At 51.9% G+C, this 23901-nt stretch overlaps 1 long non-coding RNA gene across 1 annotated transcript in view; it reads right to left on the bottom strand.

The window, feature by feature from the left end:
- LOC110255902 (uncharacterized) overlaps positions 1-23901 on the bottom strand; it is a 156642-nt gene that overhangs the window by 1409 nt on the left and 131332 nt on the right. The window contains exon 4 of the long non-coding RNA XR_014821353.1: positions 3705-3891. This is a non-coding gene — a long non-coding RNA (uncharacterized LOC110255902). The remainder of the gene's footprint in view (positions 1-3704; positions 3892-23901) is intronic.

Raw genomic sequence — 23901 nt, 5'->3', positions numbered from 1 at the left:
CTCCGATTCTGCTCCCACCCCTCTTGTGAGCAGCTGGTATGTGCCAGGTTGCTGGTGCTACATGCTCTTCCATTACTTTCAAAATGATTTTGGAAGAGAGGTTATTTCTGTTTTGCAGCTAAGGCAGAGCTCAGAGAGGGGAGCTGGTTTGGCCCGAGGTTGCACAGCAAGTTAGTGGTAAGGGGGGGACTAGACTTAAGATTGCAGATTCTTTAATCTCCTTTCCATCCCCCACCCCGACCCTTCCACCATCTGCTATGCTCTGGTCCCCTGAAGTCTCAGAGATGGGATGGGAGCAGGGCTCCATTCCCTTTAGAGCTGACGTTGGGGCTGATGGAAGCTCCTTTCTAGTAAGGGCGAGAAGCAGTCTTGGGCTCCTTCTAGTCCCTGGCACAGCCCTGAGTCACTTCACACAGAACATGTGCCCATAAATCCAGTCAAAGTCAGGAAACCATCCTGGTTGCCTTTTACTTGCTGTGTGGCTTAGAGCAAATCACTTCACCTCTCTGAGCCATCTTTCTGGATCCATCTCCAGACCTGAGGTCTTCATGGAAGGTGAGGGTTGGTGGGGCTGGTTAGCAAGCGATTCGCCTTTGAGCCCCGCTTTGGCAGAATAGCTTTGGGGGGTGGGAGGAACTGAGACTTAGCTTTGCCCTCAAGGCTGACTCGGATCCCTCACAAAAAGACACCTGGGAAGCAGACAGGGCCAGGCTCTCTAAGATCCCTGCTGAGAACACAGGAGGCTGAGAGCCAGTGCAAGGGCTGGGCTAGAGGAGGCAGCTTAAGCAGTGAGTTCTTCCCCTGATCCCCTGACTGTGTAATCCAGTTGCTCGGAGAATGGGAAATCCCTTCCTCTTCTCCAGCCCCCTCCTCCTAAGAGGCCTGCCAGCTTTGGGGTCCTCATCTGCTCAGACATCGCTCTGAGGCGGGCTGCCTGGGGTCCCGATCCCAGCCGCCCCTTAGTTGGAGATGGAGATGGCTGGGGGGAGGGGGGAGCAGGGGTCCTGGGATGTGGGGGAGGGTCTGCTGCGGTCTGGCTTGTCCAAAGGATCAGGGAAACTAACGGGCCTCTGTGATGAGGGAACTTCAGGGATGGGGCCAGGGTGGGGTGGGGGTGGGCACAGGACTGGAGGCGGGGGGCGGTAGGCAGGGGGCTGGGTCCCGGGGCAGAGGTGCCTTGGGTGGGGCTTCTTCTTAAACAGCCCCAGTATTTCACCCACCACACTCCTTTCATTTTTATTTGAAGACAGCTTCCCTCCCCAGCACCTTCGCCTCCCCACCCCTACACTTTCACTCATCCATCGGCTGAGCCACTGACAGCTGCCCTGCGGGTGAACTCCGGTCCTCCTGCGGCTGGAGGGATGTTGTGGGGGGGGGGCACTCAGGCCAGAGCATGCCCCCTTCAGCCCCCCACACCCCCCACGTCCTCACTCCCCCAAGGTAGGCCTGCCTCATTTCCCTGAATCAGACCCAGAGAGGAGAAGATGAAGGAGGTGAAAAGCGGGCAGGAGAGCCAGGAGAGGATGAAAAGGGAAGGGATGGTGAAGTGGGGGTTGGGGGGGAGAAGAAGGAAAAAGAAAACAGAGCAGCAGGAGTGAGGGAGGACACGGAGAAGGACGAGAGGGGGGAGAAAGAGACCAAGGAGAAGGTGGCCAAAGAGACGTGGAAACGAAAGAAGGATGAAAGGAGGAAGCACGGGGGCTGGGAGGCTGGAAGGAGCTGCTAGGGCGTCCTCCTGCCCGAGGAAGATGCTGGGGGCAGGGGAAGGCGGGTAAGGCTGACGGCTGGGGGAGGAGGGGGCTGCACAGGCAGGAGGGAGGCCAGGGGTCTCTGCAGGGGTGAGAGGGGAGGCTGGATGGAGCCTCGCCCACCCAGCTCCCACCTCTGGGTGAAGGTTCATCCCTGCAGTGCCTCTGACCATGTCAGTGGCTATTCAGGCTGTAATGGGCAGGGTGTCTCTGGCTGGGGGTGGTCAGAACCATGAGGACCAGCCAGCCAGAGGCTTTCTGTCCCTTCCCAGGATGGTGACAGGTCTGTGTGGTCTTGCCCACCCCACACCCGCGGCCTCCATCCTGCACGCTCCTCTTTGGTTGCCGTGCCCACGGAGACCTGGTCCAAGTTGTTGAGTTTTATGATGTTCAGAGGGATTTAGAGACCAAGTCCTTTCCACCCCCCCCACCTGACTGGTGGAGGACTAGCCTGAAGACACCTGCCCACAGTGACATCAGGAGCCCTGCCCTTCTAACCTCGCAGGCTCACACTGAAACAGCCAACGAGGAAAGGGGCAGCGTGGCGTCTCTCTGGGGACAGCCCGGCTCGGTCGCCTTACACAGTCCTCTCTGCTGGGAAGACTGCTGCAGTGTTCTGTACCCTGGAGGAGGGGAAACATCGGCGACTCTGATGCTTACACCTTGTTCTGAGTACTTACTGTTTGCCAGGCACTTTGGCATACGTTATTCTCCGTAAATCTTCACACATATCCTAGCAGGTGAATAGTCTATGTCCTGCCTTTACAGAGAAGCAAACTAAGGCCCAGAGAGGTTAAGTAACTTGCTCAAAGTCACACCGCTAGCCATGTGAACTGGGCTTTGCTCAAAGCCCACATGGAGAGTCTAATGCCACGCTTTCCTTTGGGGGATGAGCGCTAAATGCCCTTTCCCTTCACCCAAATTCTCCACCTCCTCATACTCTGGGGATTAGATCTGAGGACCCCCCCCTACCACCACCACCACTGCCCTCTGGGACTGCTGTTGTCATGGAGAACCCAGCTGAGTGAATCCCTCTGACCATGTCCCACAGCCTCCCACCAAAGACCCCACAAGGACAAGGGGAAGGTCCCCTGAGACTCTGTGTGATTTATCTGGTGGTATTGTTATTTTATGGGATGGGCCAGGGAGGTGTCAGGAAGCAAGTTTGCTGTAAATCTCCTTTCTCTGCTCCCTTTCCCTGCGTGTGTCCCCTCCTGGGATTTATGGCGGAATATGTTCAGAGCTAGGGACTTGGGACTTGGGTTCAGGCTTGGGGTGGGAAGGCAAGGGACAATACATCTTCCTCCTCTGGGATCTGCTGGGTGTGTGTGTGTGTGTGTATGCACATGTGCTACCCAGGCTCTATCACAAACCTGCACTGTGTGGTTAAAGCCTTTCTTAAGATCTCCAACAGCGCTCCAGTAGCTCTGCATACAGCACGTTGCCTGCTCTAGGGGTGTAATACTGGGGCCAACTCATAGGCTGGTGCCCTCTGTGCGCCTCCCTCACTGGTGGGCATGAGTTTCTTTTTTTCTTTCTTTTTTTTTTTTGTCTTTTTAGGGCAGCACCTGTGGCATATGGAGGTTCCCAGGCTAGGGGTTGAATTGGAGCTGCAGCTGCCGGCCTACGCTACAGCCATGCGGGATCCGAGCCACATCTGTGACCTACATCACAACTCACAGCAACGCCAGATCCTTAACCCACTGAGTGAGGCCAGGGATGGAACCTGCAACCTCATGGATCCTAGTGGGGATTGTTAACACTGAGCTACGAAGGGAACTCCAGGCGTGAGTTTCTGAATCAACCTAGGAACGTGGAAGCAGAGCCCACTTGGGAATAGATGTGTGACCCATATGCAGTGACTCTGAGGATGGGAAGAAGAGGAGATGCTCCCACTGGCAGGGGTGGGGTGGGGGGGGTCATGGGGGAGCTGGAAAGAAAGCTGCCCCTGGGTACCTTTTTACATTGGTGTAGTGGGCAGGGCAGTAGGAGGTCGGGTGTTGGGCTCTTGGGAAAGCCATCTTGGCTTCCATGAGGACACCGTGCTCCAGCCTGGCTTCCTTGGGAAATGGGACAAGATGCTGCAAACTTGACTGCCCATGTGTGCAGGGCCTGGAGCATCCACATCTCCCCGCTGCGGGGTCTGTTCTGGGGGCGAGAGCACAAAGTCACACACGGAGAGTGCCGATGGAGACTGGCGCCCATCTCACCCTTCACTCCTCTCCTTGCATCGAGAGCTTTCGGGGCTGTGAACGCTGGGCTATTTGTTCTGAGCTGAGCTTGGCCCAGCTTGGAGGCCCGCAGATGCTGGCTGCAGCCAGAAGCCTAGGGGGGAGCTCAGCCTGGGGAGGGAGGACGGGGGTGTGGGGTGGGGTGGGGGGGGAGGAGAGGGGAGGAAGGAGCTGGGAAGGGGAGAAGCTAGGGAAGTCCTTCCTTGACTTGGCTCCCCCAACACTCAGGCCTTTCCCTCTGCTGAACCCCTTTCCTGATCACTGGGCTCCTCGCCCAGGTTCTGGTGTCCCCTTCCTTTGCAGGGGACTTTCTCCAAAGAGTCTACATGGCACCTGGAGGACATGTCTTGGGCATCCTAGGACTCTTTACAGTCCCAAGTCCAGTGTGCAGGACCTTAGAGGGGGCTCAGTCAATCCTGGCTAAACGAATTCAGAAGAAAAGAGGAGATGTCACCCTCTGAGTGAATATCAGGTCCCTCTCCAGCCCATCCTTTCGTTGCTCCTCTCCTGGCTGCCCAAACCAGGGCTGCACTGTGTCTCCCGTTAAATATATGGAATTATCTATTACAATACTTCAATATTTATTACATTGATTTCGCTTTAAATGCTTTGTAAATCATAGCAAAAAATAATGGCCTTCCAACAGAGAGTCATATACCGTAATCAACTGGAAGAAAGTCGGCATTGTAATTTAAAATAAAAAAAAATCCTTATGTGAGCCTCTCGTTTAAATTAAGAGACAGGACGTGATTCAAATAATAAGACCCAAGTGAGGCTGGTTTTTCTTGGCAAATTAGTAGAGGTTTTAACTGGAACTGAAAAGGTGTTAAGGTGGAACACTGACCTTATTAGACCTTAATTATTTTCTGTTGTTACATTCCTGGAGCACAGGGGTTTTTTTCCCCCCCAAAGTGGCCACGTTAAGCTTCATCATGGGAGCTTTGCCTTTAGAGAGAGATCACTTCTCAAGAGGCATTAGTGGGACGAAGAGCAGACATTCCGCCTGTGTCTCTTGTCTCCACCCGAGAGTTTCCTGGCGATCTAGAGCTCCTGGTTTGGAGGCGACGTTCTTGTCCTTGAAAACAGAGGGTTCACCCTGCTGTGTCCCTGGCTTCTTCAGTATCTCCACCCAGCCTTCTTTGTAGCGGCTTCCTCCCCTGGATCAACCCTCTGCCAACTGGTACAGCCAGCATCCATCTGGCCGGCAGAGAGGAGGGGGCGTGTGCACGCACGTGCTGCCTGCGGGTGCACATGCATGCGTGTGCATGCACACACGCGTGTGCTGGTTGGGTGACACAGGCAGTACGTTCCTTGTCTTTCCTTGCCACCTTTCTGCTCTACCTTCCATGGTCAAATGTGCCCGATCATCCATCCCAAAGCTACCCAGGCCCAGCCCAAGATGTCCGGGCACCTGGAGATGAAAATGGAGCAAACGCCAGCCTCTCTAAATGGAAATAATTTGAGTGAATAGCCACGCATGGTGGCGGGCCCGTGGTGGCATCCGGTGGTGACGGTTCTCTTTTTGCATGAGGGAGGCACAGTCTGACAAGGGTCTTTTCCACTTCTTCCCAGACCCCCTTCAAGATCTCCCACTGGCCCTGGGGTTGAATGCAGAGACGGGGAAGAAATACTGAGCCCCAAGAAAGCCTCCTGCAGACATCCCTTCCACCGCAGGACACCCCTCCCAGATGAAAACCCAGCTGAGCTGTTTTTATTAAACACAGGCCTCTCAGTTCCTCCCACTGGTCTCCTAGTCGACTGATTTCACCAGAGGGAGGGAAAACTTTTTCTGTGGCCTGGTGTCTGGGGGACCATGTCTGGTGGTTCATCACTATGCAAGAGAAGGTTGGGGTCAGGGTGGAAGATGCTGGAGAGAAAAGGGAGAGTGGGACCCATTAGGCTATTACAGGTGGAGGGATCCACGAAGGAAGAGGGAAGCCAAGGCTTTCTTTGGTTGCTCGTCAGCGATGAATGTCAGCCCACATACAATGGAGGCAGGATCTCTGTTCCCCAGAGGAGATCCAAAATTCTGGAACATCAGGTCTGGAAGGGTTTGGAGGTCATTTAGGCAGACTCTCTTGCTTTAAGAAGGGGACACGGAAGCACTTTGACATGATCGAGCATCCTGCCTGTGGGTCCTCGGGGGAGCAGAGTTGAGATGGTGATGGGATGAAAGCTGTAGGGATGTGGTTTCTGGCCTTGTGGGGTGGGAGGTGGGACTGGCGGAGCTGAAAGAGTCCTGGGGTCTGGATGTGCAAAGGCTCGTCCCTGCGCCTGGCCAGCCGGAGAGACCCTTTCTGGACCTCACTCATGCCTCTAATCACTCAGAAAGGCCACAGATGAAGGGGGACATGCGAAGAGGGGCTAGAGGTCTCGGCTCTGGCCTCAGCGGCCACATGACCCAGGAAGCACGTCCCTTTCCGAACCCATTTCCTCCCTGGCCCATTCACTTAACAGGGCATGGGGGAGATGACTTAGTGCAGGCTTAATCAGACTGTCACTTGTGGGCTCAGGTTGGGTTTTGCCTTCCTCTCTCCTACCTTCCTTGTGGCTTAACTCCACATTCTCCCCTGCCAAGGAAAGGGACAGGGAGGACGTGCAATCTTCCCCAACAACATGGCTGTAAAATGGGTAGATGGGTACTATTATACCCACGTGGCAGATAAGTAAACTGAGGCCCAGAGAGATTAAATATCCTGCCCTCCTCTCTCCCTAGCTGCTGAGAGACAGAACTAGGATATGAACTCAAGTCTCTCCAACTCTAAATACATCGAAATTCCAACTGAGAGGGCAATAATACATGAGGAGAAGTGAGCACCATGGGGGCAGGCTGTCTCCCCAGCCCCTGAACAGTGCCTGGCACACAGTGAACCATGTATATGAGCATGTGAAAGTTCTAGGACCAAAGATCAAACCCTCACCACAGCAGCAACCTGAGCCACAGCAGTGACAACACCAGTTCTTTACCCACTGAGTCCCCAGGGAACTCCCAAACAATACATGTTTTAAAATAACGAATGTCAGCTTTAATGGAAGGTTTGGAATAGAAAAGTAAATTAGGAATAGAATGATTTATTGGGAGCTATATCTTATGTCAGAGTTTCATGGGCGTTTCCATGGGGTGGAGAACTTGGGATAGCATTTCACTGTTCATGGTAGCTCCTTCTGGCTTTTTTTTTTTTTTTTGGCCATGCTCACGTAATGAAGTCCCTGGGTCAGGGATTGAACTTGGGACCACAGCAGTAACCAGAGCCACAGCAGGAACAATGCCAGATCCTTAACCCCATGAGCCATCAGGGAACTCCCTTCTGGCTGTTTTTATATACAGTTACCACTAGGACTGTGGTTTAGGCCCCAGAACATGATTAAGCAAAAATGAAATACAATTAGGAAATAGCAGTAGCAGCAATAAAGTAAAATCTCCATAGACATACCCAGATTGTATTAAAACAGTAAGTAAATAGTGTCTTGCTCCTTGGTAGGGCCCTTGGGAAGAACTTATGGAGAAGAGACCCCTGTATGTTTTCCTAATCAGCGCATCCCTTAGTTTCACATCTAAAGATATTGGCCCTTGATGTAAAGGAACCAACCTTTTAGTCTGCTGATTTTTACTGAGCACCTACTATATTTCACGCACTGGATGAGGCCCCGGCAGGGGCAGAGATGGCCAAGGGATGGCCTGTGGCTCTTGGAAGTAAGGTCAAGGCCTGGGAAGACAGCCCTCAGGGCAGCTGGGCTTGTCCAACAGCTTGCTTGGCCCAATTTGGCTCTTCTTCCTCTCCTCCCTGGTGCACGGAGTCAGCCTCTTGCTCCAGAAGGTCAGCCCAAGGGATCCCTCTCTCTTTCTGCCTCCCCCCTGCCTCGCCCTCACTTCTCACCCTCCCCCCCACCCCAAACCCTGGCTGGCTGAAAAGGTGCAAGAGGGAATCTGAGAGATTCTGTGCTGTTTGTTTTGGGTTCAATGAAATCTCATTTACACGTGTTAATTGCAACTAATTGGCACTAATTGGATGAACAGGAAACCCTCTGGGAGCACTCATACCTTTAATTTGTAGTAAATATCATTAATTAACATATGCTAATTAGAGCCAATTAACATTGATTAAGGGTTTCCAGTTACTTGGAAAGTACAACTCTGTGTCCTCTCTTGGTTGCCTGAAGTCAGCACAAAATATGATACAAGAAGTCTGGGCGGTGTGAGGACGACCCTTCTGGTGGCACCTCTAGGTTGGGGGCGGCTAGGGCCTCAGCATCCCTGGCAGAAGCTGGGTTCTCAAGACAGCGCCCTGCCTTCTCCCTCCGCAGGGTAGAGGGGCTGTGGGGGAGGGGCTGCAAGGTTAGCACTTCTCGGGGAGTGGGAGGAAAGGAGGGGGGTGATGTTCTTCCCGTGGCTTGGTTCCCAGGGCAGGTTGAAAGAGTACTAGAGGTCCGCCTGGAAGGGAGGATGGCAGGTGGGGTTGCTGAAATTGAGCAATGTTTGGATCCCTCCTTTGCAAATGACGCAGGGTGAGACCCACGTGGACCCGAGTCCAGGTTGGCGTGCAAGCGCGCATGCGCATGCGCACACTCCCGCCCCGCCTCTCTGGTCTGGATGTGTGGATGAGATAGTGCCTCGATCGATCGGACGGGTGCATAGATGATGGGACCACCTCTGTCCGGTATCGCCTTTGTCCCTCTTGGGATATTTTTTTACTCAAGATTGGGATGCTGTTCAAACTATCCAGTGTATTAGTGTCAGATTAAAAAAAAAAAAAAAAAAAAAAAACCCAGGAAGTCCCCTTTTGTGGCACAGCTGGTTAAGGATCCTGCAGTTACTGCAGCTGTGGTGCAGGTTGCAACGGCGGCTTAGGTTCCATCCCTGGCCTGGGAACTTCCACATGCTGTGGCTGTAGCCAAAAAGCAAACAAACAGAAAACCAAACAAAAACCACAACCACAAGCCATTTGCCTAGGAACGAGAAGGCTTGGGGGTCTACTTTTAGTTCTGTTACTAATTTGCTATGGGACTCTAGAGATTCATTTGAATACATATATATGTATATGTATATATAGTTTTATTTTAGTTCTGTTACAAAAGAAATAAAAGTTTCTTGCAGACCCCACCCCCACCCCCCAGGAGTGCCCTCTCTGTAAAAGGCTGCATGGCCTGCCTTGCCTTTTCTACAGTATTCACCTCATTGTTTCATATCCAAAGTCCATCTTCACCAGCCATTTATAAGTTCCCTGAAACAAGGTTTGAGTCTGGCTTGCTGACTGTGGCACCTCATGGGCACTAAGAAACCTGCTTTTGAGTTAAAGAATATGAAAGAAAAATTTGTTCAATGAATAAATGAACACATAAAACCATCAGTAATTTCAACCACTACAACGAAACCACAATGAAAACAACATTTGGGGTGTGTGTGTGTGTGTGTGTGTGTGTGTGTGTGTATGCAGCACATGGAGGTTCCCAGGCTAGGGGTCCTATCGGAACATCAGCTGCTGGCCTGCACCACAGCCACAGCAACACAGATTCCGAGCTGCGTCTTCGACCTACACCACAGCTCATGACAACACTGGATCCTTAACCCTCTGAGCGAGGCCAGGATCAAACATGCATCCTCATGGATACCAGTTGGGTTCATAACCCACTAAGCCACAGTAGGAACTCTGTATTTATATATATAAATATATGTATATTTGTCTTTTTAGTGCCACACCCACAGCATATGGAGGTTCCCAGGCTCGGGGTCCAACCGGAGCCGTAACTGCTGTCCTACCCCACAGCCAAAGCAAGGCAGGATCTGAGCTGCGTCTGTGACCTAAGCCACAGCTCATGGCAGCACTGGACCTTTAACCCACTGAGTGAGGCCAGGGATTGAACTCGAGTCCTCATGGATGCTAGTCAGGTTTGTTAACCACTGAGCCATGACGGGAACTCTTGTAGTTATGTTTTTATATATACACATTATAAAAATAAAATGTTATATATGTATATAAAACACATCTATAATATAAATATTCCAAAAGGCTTAGTGCAGTTACTGCTTTAATAACTTGAAATGTGTAAGTGCTACAAACTTTAAAAACCAAAGAACTCATTTAAAACTTGGTTTACACTTACTCTACTCTTATTTAGTTTTGTGGATTTTGAATAATACATTTCAAATTTTAAGCTTCTGTTTTAGTCTCTCTGAATGAAGGTAGCAAAGAGTGCCTTAAAAATTGAAACCGAAATTTGGTTATTCAAAATTCACAAGATTAAATATGTGTATTTCTGCCAGCACCGAGAATCATTCTTCTCTTCAACCACTGTCTAGGTCTTTTTTTTTTTTTTTTTTTTTTTGCCTTTTCTAGGGCCACTCCTGCGGTGCATGGAGGTTCCCAGGCTAGGGATCGAATCAGCCACTGTCCTACACCAGAGCCACAGCAATGCAGCATCTGAGCCTTGTCTGCGACCTACACCACAGCTCACGGCAACGCTGGATCCTTAACCCACTGAGCAAAGCCAGGGATTGAACCCGCAACCTCATGGTTCCTAGTCGGATTCGTTAACCACTGAGCCACAATGGGAACTCCCATCAACCACTGTCTAAGTCTTTAAGGCAATTTCCTCATCTGTGGAAGGAGCCAGTGATATACCTGCACTACCTTAACTCTCAGGCCTCTCACATGGGAGGACGTGGGTAATTTTTTTCTTTTCTCTTCTTTCTTTCTTTTTTTTTTTTTTTAGCGTGACACCTGTGGCATATGGATGTTACCAGGCTAGGGCTTGAATCGCCAGCCTATGGCACAGCCATAGCAATGCCAGATCCCAGCCGCGTCGGAGACTTACACCGAAGCTTGTGGCAATGCTGGATCCTTAACCTACTGAGAGAGGCCAGGGATCGAACATGCATCATCATAGTTACTAGTCAGGTTCTTAACCCACTGAGCTGCAATGGGAACTCCAGGATGTGGGTGATTTTTAACCCAAGGAAAGGGGTATCCCCCCGGCCACCTGAGAAATAAGTGCTTTTAGCTCCCAGATCTGAACTTCTGGCTCTGATGGAAAGAGATGGGGCCAGGGTGGCTCAGGCCCTGGAGGAAACCTCCTCTCCAAAGAGACCTTTGTGGTAGATCCTTACTTATCCAACTCAGAGAAACAGGCTGCCCTGGAGGGGCTTGGGGTCAGGACGATATAAACTGCAAGGTTGGAAAGACCACGCTGGGAACGGCTAGACTCTACCCAGGGGAAAGTGGATCAAAAGTCCCGGCTGTGGGACAGGCCCTCTTCCCTGCATTCATTCGCTTATTTCTCCCACAATTCAATGGTGCTGACACTCTTATTATCCCCATTTTACAGATGAGGAAACTGAGGCTCTGGGAGGTCAACTAAAGTGCCCCAGCTCACACAGCCAATTGGCAGGGCCGCCACTAGGATTTCGGTTTAGCTGCTAGGTGCTGCCCCCTCCCTCCCAGCCACGTGCTGGGTGTTGGCAGGACAGCTCCAGGAAGCTGTGGCTCCTGGGGTGGATTCCCCAGGGCGGGGAGCTCCTGGCTCTGCCAAGGCCTCCACTGAGTGGACCCCATTCCCAGCTCCCTCCCCATGGATATCTGAGGTCTGAGGGAGAGCTGCTGGCAAGGTTCACAGCAGCTTAATTACCAAAGTGATTTTAATTTGTTTTTGTTAATTGAAATCTCATTAAGCAAGTAATTTACTCCAACACAGCTCAGGAGTCCACAATTCTACGGGTGAGGAGGCTAAAGGGGTTTTTAGGACTTGCCTTTATCTGGGGGTTGTGCTTCCGACTTTATCCTGGGTGGCCTGTGTGTGTGAGTGGGTGTGCACACACGCCTCTCATGGAAGGGCCTTGGCAGCTGGCCAGGGGCACCCTTTCTCCTCCTTGGCCTGTACTCACCTGTCCCACCACCCCAGGGCCCTGGCTCCCTCCACCTGGCCCTGTATTCTGTAATGATGAGAACAAAGTGAACCCAAGCCATCCCTCTTGCAGAGGGTGTCTCCATCCAGGTGTGTGGCATGGGGTACAGACACACAAACACCAGTCAGCGTTTGTCTGTCATTGCCAAGCACTGCTCTAGACAGGAGCTGTGGAAGATGATGGGGACAACGCAATCTTGCTTTGGCTGTGCCTGCAGCCTGTGGAAGTTCTCTGGCCAGGGCTCGAACCTGAGCCACAGGGGTGACCCTAACTACATTAGTGATAATGCTGGTCCCTAACTGCTAGGCAACCAGGGAACTCCCTGGGACTCCGCTCCCCCCCCCTTATTATAGCTGCACCTGCAGCATATGGAAGTTCCCAGGCTAGGGATCGAATTAGAGCAGCAGCTGCAGGTCTTACGCCACAGCCACAACAACACTGGATCTGAGCCCCGTCTGTGACCTATGCTTGCAGCAGCACCAGATCCTTAACCCACTGAGCGAGACCAGGGATCCAACCTGCATCCTCAGAGAGACAATGTTGGGTCCTTAATCCCCTGAGCCACAACGGGAACTCCCCAGCACTTTTTATTTATTTATTTATTTTATTTGTTTTTTTTTCTTTTGTCTTTTTAGGGCCAGATCTGCAGCATATGGAGGTTCCCAGGCTGGGGGTCTAATCAGAGCTGTAGCCGCCGGCCTACGCCACAGCCACAGCAATGCGGGATCCCAGCCACGTCTGCGATCCACACCACAGCTCACGGCAACGCCAAATCCTTAACCCACTGAGCAAGGCCAGGGATCAAACCCGAAACCTCATGGTTCCTAGTCGGATGCGTTAACCACTGAGCCACAGCGGGAACTCCTCCCCAGCACTTTTTAAATGAGGTCTTTTCTGAAACCTGGACTTCGTTAATCCACCAGCTAAATGTCCTGAGTCCTCTTTTTATTCGAATCTCACGCTTGTCATCCCTTGCCACCGTGTCCTTCTCCTGCTGTAAACTCCAGGAGGGCCAGGGCCCAGTGGCCTCTTCACAGCTGTAGCCCAGCTTAGCCAGGGGTTCTCAGCTGGGCTTAGGGTGGGCAAATGTTTTTTGGCTGCACCCGCAGCATATGGAAGTTCCCACGCCAGGGATCGAATTCGAGCCAGAGTTTCAACCTACACCACAGCTGCAGCAACGCCAGATCCTAAACCCGCTCTGCCCTCCGCATGTTTGAAACCAGGGCAAGTGTCCACATACTGCCTGGCATGTAGTAGGTCCTCTGTGAGCATTTGCTGGGTGGGTGACTAAGAGTGTGCCTCTGACCTGGTCTGTGTTTCTCCGTGATGTGTGCGCGTGTACATGGGGTGTGTGTGTGTGTGTGCATGGGGTGTGTGTGTGTGTGTCTGTGTCTGTGACTGAAATGCACGTGCCTCTCCTCTGCCTGGTACCCCTCACTGGACTGGGCCAGCAGAGGATTCTGGGCCCTACTGCAGGCCAAGATTGTGGCTCCTCCGAGCTCTGTCCGTACCGGGTCTCCTCCCTCTCCCCTCGTGGCCTCATCATCTGCCCTGGCTGCCTCTCCAAGGCCCCCGCCACCCAGCTGCCTCCCTTTGCCCCTGACTACGGCCACTTGGTAGTTTTCCAGGCCTGACATTTCGAACATGCAATGCCATATGTATTGCCACTCTCAGGTAATTATCACGTAAAATTAAGCCAGTCTTGTACATGAAACCAGCAATTAGCCAGGGATTGAAGGTCAGGGAGAGCTCGTTTATAGAGTCGCTAACAAAATGTTAAGTGGAAGTGTGTGTCAGATGGGCCAGGAGGCTGGATTAGCCGGGGTCGCAGCGGTGGGACCGGAGCGCCGTGGAGACCCCCGGCTCGGCAGCGCCGGGCACAGCAGGAGGAGCTGGGGATTTACGGCTCACACGTTCCTCTTCCAGCTCTCGATGTGGGGCAGGGCTTGGAAGGAAAGATGCTAAGCCAGCTAAGTCCTTGTGCCCACCGACGCTGTCTCCCCGTGCAACCCGAAGCCGGGTAGGTCCTGCCTGCAAGCCTGTGTGTCATTCTGCCTCCTGCCACCTCCTGGCGACCTGCCACCCCAGCATTTTACGCTCTGCTGTGGGTATCTGGAGACAGGATGATCTTTCAAGGCCCAGAAACTTTGCACTGGCCCTGGCTGTTTGCTGGAAATACCTTTTCATCTCTCTCTCTCTCTCTCTCTCTCTCTCTCTCTCTCTCTCTCTCTCTCTCGATTTCTTCATCATCAGCCTGGAACTTCTCTATTTCCTTCCCCAAATCTCAGGCCTCACTTCTCCGGGAACCTTCCCAGGCCCTCGACCTATGCCCGCTTCATTCTAGAAGGAGCTGTCTTTGCTTTCATTATGTTTTTTAAAATTATAGGTGATTTATAATGTTGTGCCAATTTCTGCTGTACAGCAAAGGGACCCAGTCGTACATAGAGATACACATTCCCTTTCTTTTCTTTTTCTTTTTCTTTTTTTTTTTGTCTTTTTAGGGCCACACCTGCTGCATATGGAGGTTTCCAGGCTAGGGGTCCAATCAGAGATACAGCTGTTGGCCTCTACCACAGCCACAGCAGCGCAGGATCCAAGCCACTTCTGTGACCTACACCACAGATCATGGCAACGCCGGATCCTTAACCCAATGAGCGAGGCCAGGGATCCAACCCTCATTAACATGGATCCTAGTCGGGTTCATTACCACTGAGCCACAACGGGAACTCCCCCTTTCTTGTATTATCTCCCATTCCAAGAAACTAGATAGAGTGCCCTGTGCTATACAGTGGGATTTATTCGCTTTTGTACCACAAGTGTGTCTCCACTGTTGTGTTACACTCTGTGGCAATTTATGCGTCTGTCCCCACAACTGTGCTGTGAACATCTCTTCGTGGTAACCTGGAGCTGCTCAATAAATGTCTGTGGAACGAATGCAGTAATTATTCTCTTTTACTCTTTGTTCTTTGATGTATCATTCAAGGCCTGTCTCAGATGTCACCTCTTCTGGGCAGCTTTCCCAGATTCCTTTCCCAGGTAGAAGTAATTATGCCTTCTGTGTCCTGGTAGGGGTACCACACTGGACAACTCCAGGGGGCACCAGTGACATGAGCTAGGCAACGCAGAGATGGTGCCTGTACTGGCACAGTTGGCAGTGACCTTCTGAAGAGCAAAGGCCCTGTGACTCTGTGACTAGCTTGCATGTAATATGCTTTCACTGGCTACATGGGGTCCATTCAGAGTAGGTATGCAATAGACATGCAAGAAATATGTATTTAGCTATTGAATAAGAATAGATGGTTCAGTGGAGAGAACTCTGGATTTGGAGTCAGGGACCTGGGTTCCAGTTCTGGCTCTGCCACTAGATTGCTGTGCAGCCTTAAGTGAATCACTCATCTCTCAAGTCCTTATCCTCTTAAATCAGGTCATATGTGTCATAGTACCTGGGGCAAAGTAGGAGCTCAAGGCATGTTCATTTCCCACCCCTTCTTTTTTTGTCTGTAAAATGAGGAAATTTAAGATTCCTTGTGGCCTTATGGAATGATAGGCTCTCAGGATTAGAAGAAGTTTTGAAAGGCATCTGGTCTCTCCACTCCCCGTCATGTCCAGTAGGTGGTCATCAGGTTCTGGCTTGTATATCTCTAATGATGAGACGCTCACTTCTTCAGGAGGTGGGCCATTCTACTTTCAGGGATCTCTGCCTTAAAAAGACCCCCATTAGCTAACACTTGGACTTCCCAGAGCTTCCATCACAGGCGCTGGCTTTGCATCACATGGCCAGATGCATGATGATATTCAGAGGCAACGATCTGCTCCAGGCTCAAAGACACAATTCCATCACCATCCCTTACGTGATTTGATTTCAAGCTTACGCACCCTCTTGGTTAGCCTCCCCTGAGCTTGCTCCCCTTCGTCCGAACACCTCTTGAGATGGAGCATCAGACCTGGGTAGGACGATCACCTTCCTTTGCTTGGAACCTGAGTTCTATGAACAACCCAAGTTGGAACCCAAGGTCAAGTTACTCTGACCTCTACCTCTCTCAACCCTAGGAAGCATTTCACCACAAGAGACAACGCTGGGAATGAGCAGAATTGTTCTTAAACTTTACTTTACCTTTTTTTTTTTTGGTCTTTTCAGGGCCGCATCTGTGGCATATGGAGGTTCCCAGGCTAGGGGTCTAGTCGGAGCTGTAGCTGCTGGCCTACACCACAGCCACAGCCACACGGGATCTGAGCCGCATCTGCAACCTACACCACAGCTCATGGCGATGCCGGATCCTTAATCCACGGAGCGAGGCCAGGGATTGAACCTGCAACTTCATGGTTCCTAGGCAGATTCGCTTCCGCCGTGCCACAACAGGAACTCCTACTTTACATTTTTAAAAAGTCTGAGGTTTCTTTTTTTATATATTAAAAAAAACCTACCATAAATCAAGTCCAAGTACAAATGACAAGCTAGGGAAACTGTTCGTAACTCATACCACAGGCAAAGGGTTAATTTCCTTAATAGAAAAAGAGAATCCACAAATCAATATGAAAAAAGTTCCACAGCCTCGTAGAAATATGAGCAAGGGATAGCAGATAGCTGCCAGAAAAGGACATGAAAATTGTTCTTAAACATACGAAAAGATGTTGAACCGCATTCATCATAAGAGAATTGCAAACTCAAGGCATTATTTTCATCTGTCACGTTGGAAAAGATCAAAATGTTGGATAACATTCTGTTACAAAAGGGTGAGGAAACACTCTCCTACCTTGCAAGGGTAAATAGGTACCACCTCTCTGGACGGAGATGTGGCTTTATCTCCCCCAATTAAAACATGTTCAGCCCCTGGGATTTGGTGATTCCACCTCTAGGAGTACACCCTAAAGATCTGCTCACACACCCACAGCAGAAGGTGCCCTGGACGAGGGCAGGGACTTCTGCCCATTTTGTTCTTTGCTCTGTCTTTGTCACCAGCACATAGTAGGGGCTCAAGAAACGTTTGTTGAATGACTCATGAATGAATGAGTCGATGGGTGAGTATGTAAATTGACACAGGCTCAAGATTATTCACTGCGGGATTTTTGATAAGAGCAAAGACCAGAAATTATATAAGTGGCCAACAATGATGGAATAATATGCTGTAGTTTAAGAGATCAAGGCAGCTCTCCATGTACCGATGTGTAAGGATCTCCAAGATATATCATTAAATGAGAAAAGCAAGGTGCAGAAAAATGTTTGTTAGTAAAAGGCAGCTTGGTATTTGCTTGTCCATGCATAGAACATTTCTGGAAGGAGGCTCCCCACATGGCCAGTGTGCCTGCTTCTAGGTGGGGGAGCTGGGGTACTGGAGCGTGGAGTTGGGGGGTAGCTTTACTTTTCAGCATATGCTCTCAGATTCCTTCTGAATTTTAGGTCATGTGAATGTATCACTTATTCAAATAAAAACAATTCACAATTTAAAAAGAACTGGGCTCAGAGTTCTCATCGTGGCTCAGTGGAAACAAATTTAACTAGGAACCGTGAGGATGTGGGTTTGATCCCTGGCTTTGCTCAGTGGGTTAAGGATCCAGTGTTGCTGTGAGTTGTGTGTAGGTTGCAGACACAGCTCAGATCTGGTGTGGCTGTGGCTGTGGCATAGGCCAGCAGCTATAGCTCTGATTGGACCCCCCAGCTCGGGAACCTCCATATACCCTAGCTGTGGCCCTAAAAAGACGGGAAAAAAAATCTGTTAAAAAGAACTGGGCTTGGGATCTAACCCTATGCTTTTGTGTACACATGCATCAGCACATTTCTGAGGCTGTACACATACGCATACGTGTGCATGCCTGTACGTTTCTTCTCTTTTTTTCTTTTTATGGCTGCATCTTTGCAATATGGAAATTCCCAGGCTAGGGGTTGAATCAGAGCTGCAGCTGCCGGCTACACCACAGCCACAGCCACACCAGATTTGAGCTGCATCTACAACCGACACCGCCGCTTATGGCAAAGATTTCAGTGAGATCCTTAACCCACTGAGCCACAGTGGGAACTCCCACAGGTATGTTTCCAATTTACTTTGCTCACAGCTGCAGATGAGTCTTCCTCAGTAAAACACAGTTCCCGAGGCCTTCCTGGGCTCAACAGTCTTCCATGGCTCTCTATTTTCCATAAAATCCAAACTCCTTGTCCTGGGTCTCAGAATCATATTATCTGACCCCAACCCACCTTCCACCCCTCCATTTTTTTGCCCCAGAAAAAAATGGAGCCACTTTGTCTCCCTGTCCACCTGTCAATCTCCCCCCTGCAGGGGAGAACCCCAGGGAACTGAGGACCCCTTTTCTTCCATTGCTCTATAAAATCATCCTTGCCCTTCAAGGCGCATCACACACCCCCTTCTCCAGGAAGCCTGCCTTGATGTCTCAAGCTGGAAGTAGTCTCTCACTTTTTTCTGAATCCCTCTGACAGCATTTAGTTTTCACCAAAACGTAGTGTAAAGCTATTTCTGCCCCTGAACCCTGTTGTCCTAAGCTACTGGAAGGAAGGCAGGGTTCAAATCTGATTCCTTTTTGTGTTGTCCTCAGAGCCTAATCAAACGCCAGGCACATAGGAGGTTTTTAACAGATGCTCAAGGAACGTATACTTAAGTCTAGGTGAGTGATATGTCCATCTGGGCCATCATTGTCGTCTTCCCTGTCACCAGGGAAAGCCTTTTGGGTACCTACTGGCACAAGGCCTGTGTGGGGCTTTTGGTAAAGAGGCTCAGCCTGAACCCTCTGCAGCCCACCCACGCCCACCCACCTGGCTGCAGAAGAGGGGCCCAGACGTGACCAGACGGTGAGGCAGCCGCATTCCAGACGGATGAGGCACCCCTGGGAAGTCACATGGCTGGCTCACCAACCCACCGGCAGGCACTCAAGCTTTGCCGAGCCTCAGGATGACCTGGGGTTCGAACCCTCATTCTCCCCACATGACAGTGCAAACGGCAAGTCCCTGAGCCTTGGGGGTCCTCACCTACCAAACGGGAATGGCAAGACCTACCTCGGGGCAGCGGGGAGGACCGGAGAGAGCATCTGGCAGGTGCCTTGCCGGGGGCCTGGCATCTGGCAAATTCTTGGGGGCTGATTGCGCTGGGACCTGGGGCTGCCAAGTCCCAGACATGCAGGAGGCCACATCAGCCCAGGCTAAACCTAGAAAGGTAAATGTATTGCCAAAAACCCCATATGCCAAGCAGCACTTTATTGCGAAGCCAAACAGATTTTTTTTGGCTCAACAACTGTTTGGAATTATTTATCCACACTTAACACTCTGCTGGTGAGAGCGCTGAAGACCAGCCCAGGGTGTGGTCCGCAGTGCGGGTGCCCCTGGGGGCAACGGGCCCGTGGGCATATATGCGGACACACGATGTGTGCACTCATTGCGTAGAGGGGAGCACACCCGTTCCAGGCACGTGGGGTCCCACATGTGGGTGTCCATGCGAGTGTCCCTGTGTCCACCCATGCATGTGTTCGCATAGATCGTTGATGCAGTGGTGCTGGCCCGGAGCCCCGGGTAGAAGGGAACACGCCACCGGGAGGCATAAAGGCCAGTGAGAGAAAGACTGAGGAAAGATGGGGCCTGAAGGGGAAAGAGCAATGTAAAGACTTAAAACCTGGGGCTGGGGTGAGAGGCAGGGGCCTGGGGGAGCTCGGAGCATGAATGTGGAACCTCGCCTGGGGTTGAACCCTCCCTTTGCTGATTCCCAGCCCGTGAACTTGGACACCCTTCCCGGCCTCAGTTTTTCCTCTGTAACCTGGGGATCAGAATAACGGCAGGTGCCGAGGGGGACTGTTGCGAGCCTTAAAGGAGTTAATTCACAGGAAGGGCTTAATGGGGCCTGGGGCGGAGTAAGAGCTTTGCTGCAACCGTGATGGAGGGAAGAGTCCCTGGGCCTCCTTCCACGCCCGTCTAGGATGCTGCGGCCTCCCAGCTCTTCCCTCCCCCCCTCGCTCACCCACTCATCACCCTCCCCATCGTCCTGGTCCTTGCCAGAGCCAGGCTGGGAGCAGGCAGTGCGTGCCATTGGCGGGAGAGAAAGCCAAAGCGAGCAGGAGGTGGCGGAGACGCTGGCTCTGGCTCGGAGGTGTTGCTTCTTTTTGCCTGCGTCCCCAGCCGAGCTCCCAGAGGCAGGAGGTTGGGGCGGGGGGCGGTGGGAGGGCTCCAAAGAACAGACAATCCCAGCCGTTCCCTGGTGGGCCGGGGGTCAGGCCCCCTCCTGGCTCCATCTGCCTCTGCCGCAGCCCATGCCATCCGGCTTGCCAGCCCAGCCCAGCCCAGCCCAGCCCAGCAGGCTGGGATCCCAGGCTGTGCCAGCTCCGGCCCAGCTAGGGGTGGGAGTGGGCTGCAGACTGGGGTCTGGGAAGGGTTCTGCTGCTTTGTTTTATTTTTCTGTAGCTCCTCTTTGCATTCGGATCCCTGGTCTTTCCCAGCCCGGGGGCCCTGACTCTGTCCTGTGCCAGCCTCTGGCTGTCTCGTTCATCCCTGCATCTCTGTCACCACCTGCCCGGAGTCTCCTGCCAGCTCTGGGCAAAGGAAGCATCAGGCCCTGACAGCCTCAGCCCCTGCACAGCCTCCTCCCCACCCCCTGGCTGAAGGCTTGGCGGCCCCAGCATCTGGAGGGGCTGGCTCTCTGCTCCGGCTGCCCTGGGCTCAGGGTCCCCCCACCCTGTTCCCCACCCCTCCTTGTCCTCAGCCCTCTCCCCAGTGACCAGAGTCCTCTTCCCACCCTTCTGCCTCCTCCCTGCCCAGGACAGCTTGCTTCCCTCCAGGCCTTGGCTGGAGGCTCACAATGGAACCTCCTCCCCGCACAGACTGGGAGGTGGAGGATCACCATGGCAACCAAGCAAGCCTCTCATCCCTCCCCTCCCTTCCTCTCCTGGCTTCACTGAAGGGGATAGCGGTTTGGTGGGGAGTTCATGCTCTCAGGGATACAGGATGGAGCGTGCAGGGCAACAGGAGTAGCTGATGGGATATTTGTACGAGAGATGGCCAATGGCGGCACCACAACTTTAGTGGCCCGGGATCTGAGTGTGTGACTAGTGTAGCTGTAGCCACCAGTTGACTCTGCAAACGTGACTGTGATTCATCTGGGCAGCCTGTCAATACAGAGCCTCATGCACCATCCTACACCTACAAAAGGCCAGTCTCCAGAGTTGGCTCCTAGGAACCCAGAGTTTAAAGATTCTCCCCAAAGTTTGAACACCCATCAGTACACAGAAGGCTGAAATATAATGGATCCATGTTTAAATCCTAGCTTGGCCACACAGTCAGGTGGCAAGTCTTGACATCTCTCTCAGGCTCAGTTTTCACTTCTGTAAAATGGGAAAATAGCAGCAGCTCCGCTGCCTGCTGCTCTAGGCTCTGCCATCCCCAGGGGGATGGGCAAGGGCTGGGCGGGGGGGCGGGGGGAGCGTAACCCCCCTCACTCTGGGCCCTGCCACAGCCCGGGCCTCCTCTGCCATTATGTGTTACAAGACACTGCGAATGCTCCACACCGAAGCAACACGAAATCATTAAGGCAAAACAATAAATAAAGGCCTAGAAGTTATTACAGAGCTGACAGCGCACAACGCCGTCCTGCAAAGCAAATATGAATTATTTCCAAACATTTTAAAATGAAAAATCCTCTCTTCTTCCTGCCTGGCCCTGTAATCCATTAACGCTTCACCCCCTTCACTGGGGTCCCACAGCAGGGCTTCCTGTGCCCTGGGCAGGCCTGACCTTCCTGCCAAGTCAGCCTGGAAGCCAGACTACTGCTTCTTTAGCCTGCACTCCTCTGGGTCGCTAAAGTCACCTCCTTGTTCCTCGTCTCCACCTGGAATCTGCGAACCTCTCCTGTCTAACATTGTACATCTACAGAGCAGCCTCGAGGGCTCCTGGGAGATGGGCTATACTCTTCCCACTTTCTTGATGGCACACGGGGTTCCTGAGGGTTCAGTGACAGGCCCCGGGGGTGGGGAGTGGCAGAGCCGGGACCCAAACCGGGTCCTTCTCACTTTAAGTTTAAATGAGGTTAAAGGAGATGAGGTATGCTGAGTTCCCATTTTCTTTTTTTCTTTTCTTTTCTTTTTTTTTTTTTCAGGGCCACACCCGCGGCATATGGAAGTTCCCAGGCCAGGGGTCCGATTGGAGCTACCTACAGCTGCCGGCTTACGCCACAGCCACAGCAATGCCAGATCTCAGCCACATCTGTGACCTACACAGCAGCTTGGGGCAATACAAGATCCTTAACCCATGGAGCAAGGCCAGGGATGGAACCCGAATCCTCATGGATACTAGTTGGGGTCTTAACCCGCTGAGCCACAGTGAGAACTTTATTATTATTTCTAAGTACTCTTTCTTTTTTGGTCACCCCGCGGTATATGGTGTTCCCAGGGTCAGGGATCAGATCCAAGCTGCAGTTGTGACCTATGCCATAGATCTTAACCTACTGTGCAGGGCCTGGGATCGAACCTGCATCCCTGTGCTTCAGAGACATTGCCGATCCTGTCGCGCCAAGGCAGGAATCCCTCTAAGTACTCTTTCTAACATGCCCTAGTTGTCCAGAGCTATGGTGGCAGTATGTAGCCATCTTCCATTTTTGCCTATTCAGCATCCCTTCCTTGTTCTGCTGGCCAAAGCACCCCTTTCCCTGCAGTACTGCCCCCTCCTCTCCATGTCACTTGATGAGCTGGCAGTGCCTGGACTGTGCCTTCTCCTGGTCTCTGTCACCTGCTCAATCATAGTGCCCGATCCTTCTAACCGCAGGGACTGGACCCGAGCTGGAACCGTCAGAATATTTAGCTGCGATTTTATACACAGATTCTCAGAGAAGCAAGTTTCCCACCCTACCCTCCTTACCAAGTCAATGAGCCACACCCCATCCTTCCCACGGCTGCTGACCCAGCATGGGGGAAACCTTCGGAGGAGGTGAGAATGTGGCCAGCACGCAGAGAGAAGCACGGGTGAGAGATCTGGTGATATTGCTTACGTGCCCGAATCTAACTGCACCCAAAGGCAGCCCAGCTGCCCTTCCCAGTTATACAGGCCACTAATCTGCTCTTTTGGATTAAGCCAGATTAGGCTGGGTTTCAGTTACCTGCTCTAGTGCTGTGTGCGTGCGTGTGTGCATGCGTGCATGTGTGTGCGCACATGCGTGCACAGGCTCCGTCACGTGCACTTATGTATTCAGTGCATGTCCTTTAGCAACGAAGGTGACCTCGTGACCTCCTAGCCCCTCCAGGGGTGTAGGGGGCTGAGTGTGCCATGGACCAGGAGGTCAAGCTAGGGGTGTGAGCCCAGCAGAGCCATTGGTTCGTCCTGCCAGTGATTTGGAACAGGTCCTTGCCTTTTCTTTGGACCTCAGCTTCCGCATTCGTAAAAGCAAGATTAGGACTATATTACCTCAAATCCTCTCAAATTCACTCCTTATGGCAACAGGGGCTAATGTGGGTCAGAGAACCTGCCATACTCCCACTGCCGCCAGCTTCTTTGCTTTTATCTACCACAGTTCTCCCACCATCATCCCACATCCTCTATACAACTCTGCAGTTCTAAATTCTTGTGTACTTGTAGCTCCTTGAACGAACCACCCACCCATCCATCCATCCACCCATCCATTGACGTTCAACCATCCACCCATCCATTCAACGAGTTTCTGACGTGTGCCAGCCACTATCCCAGATGCTGTAGGTACCATATAGTCCCTACCATCATGGAGAAAACCAGTGAATACAAGTGTGTTGAGAGGTAGGAAAGGGAGACAGGATGCTATGGCAGCATCTAAATGGAGGTGATAACTCTCTTTGAGGGACTGATATTTCTTGAAGGCAAGCCTTGAAGGTCGAATCGGGAATAGTCATGGGAAGGAGGGGAAGAGTCTTTCAAGCAATTGGCACAGCACAGGGTGTGTTGGGGGTGAAAGAAAACTCATAATGGAAAGTTCAGAGTCAGCAAAAGGAAGAGGAGTGCACTGAGTGGCTAGAGATGTTGGCAGAAGGCAAGCAGTGAGAACGACCCCTTTGCTACTCTGTCCACTTGGCA

Source organism: Sus scrofa, chromosome 12, assembly GCF_054392235.1.
Source record: "Sus scrofa isolate SSC_HxYL_T2T_F1_AM1 chromosome 12, Sscrofa_HxYL_maternal_Yorkshire_Landrace_v2.0, whole genome shotgun sequence".
NCBI classification, from domain to species: Eukaryota; Metazoa; Chordata; class Mammalia; order Artiodactyla; family Suidae; genus Sus; species Sus scrofa.
The sequence above is the reverse complement of the archived record's forward strand: the minus strand, read 5'-3'. Positions and strand labels throughout refer to the sequence as shown.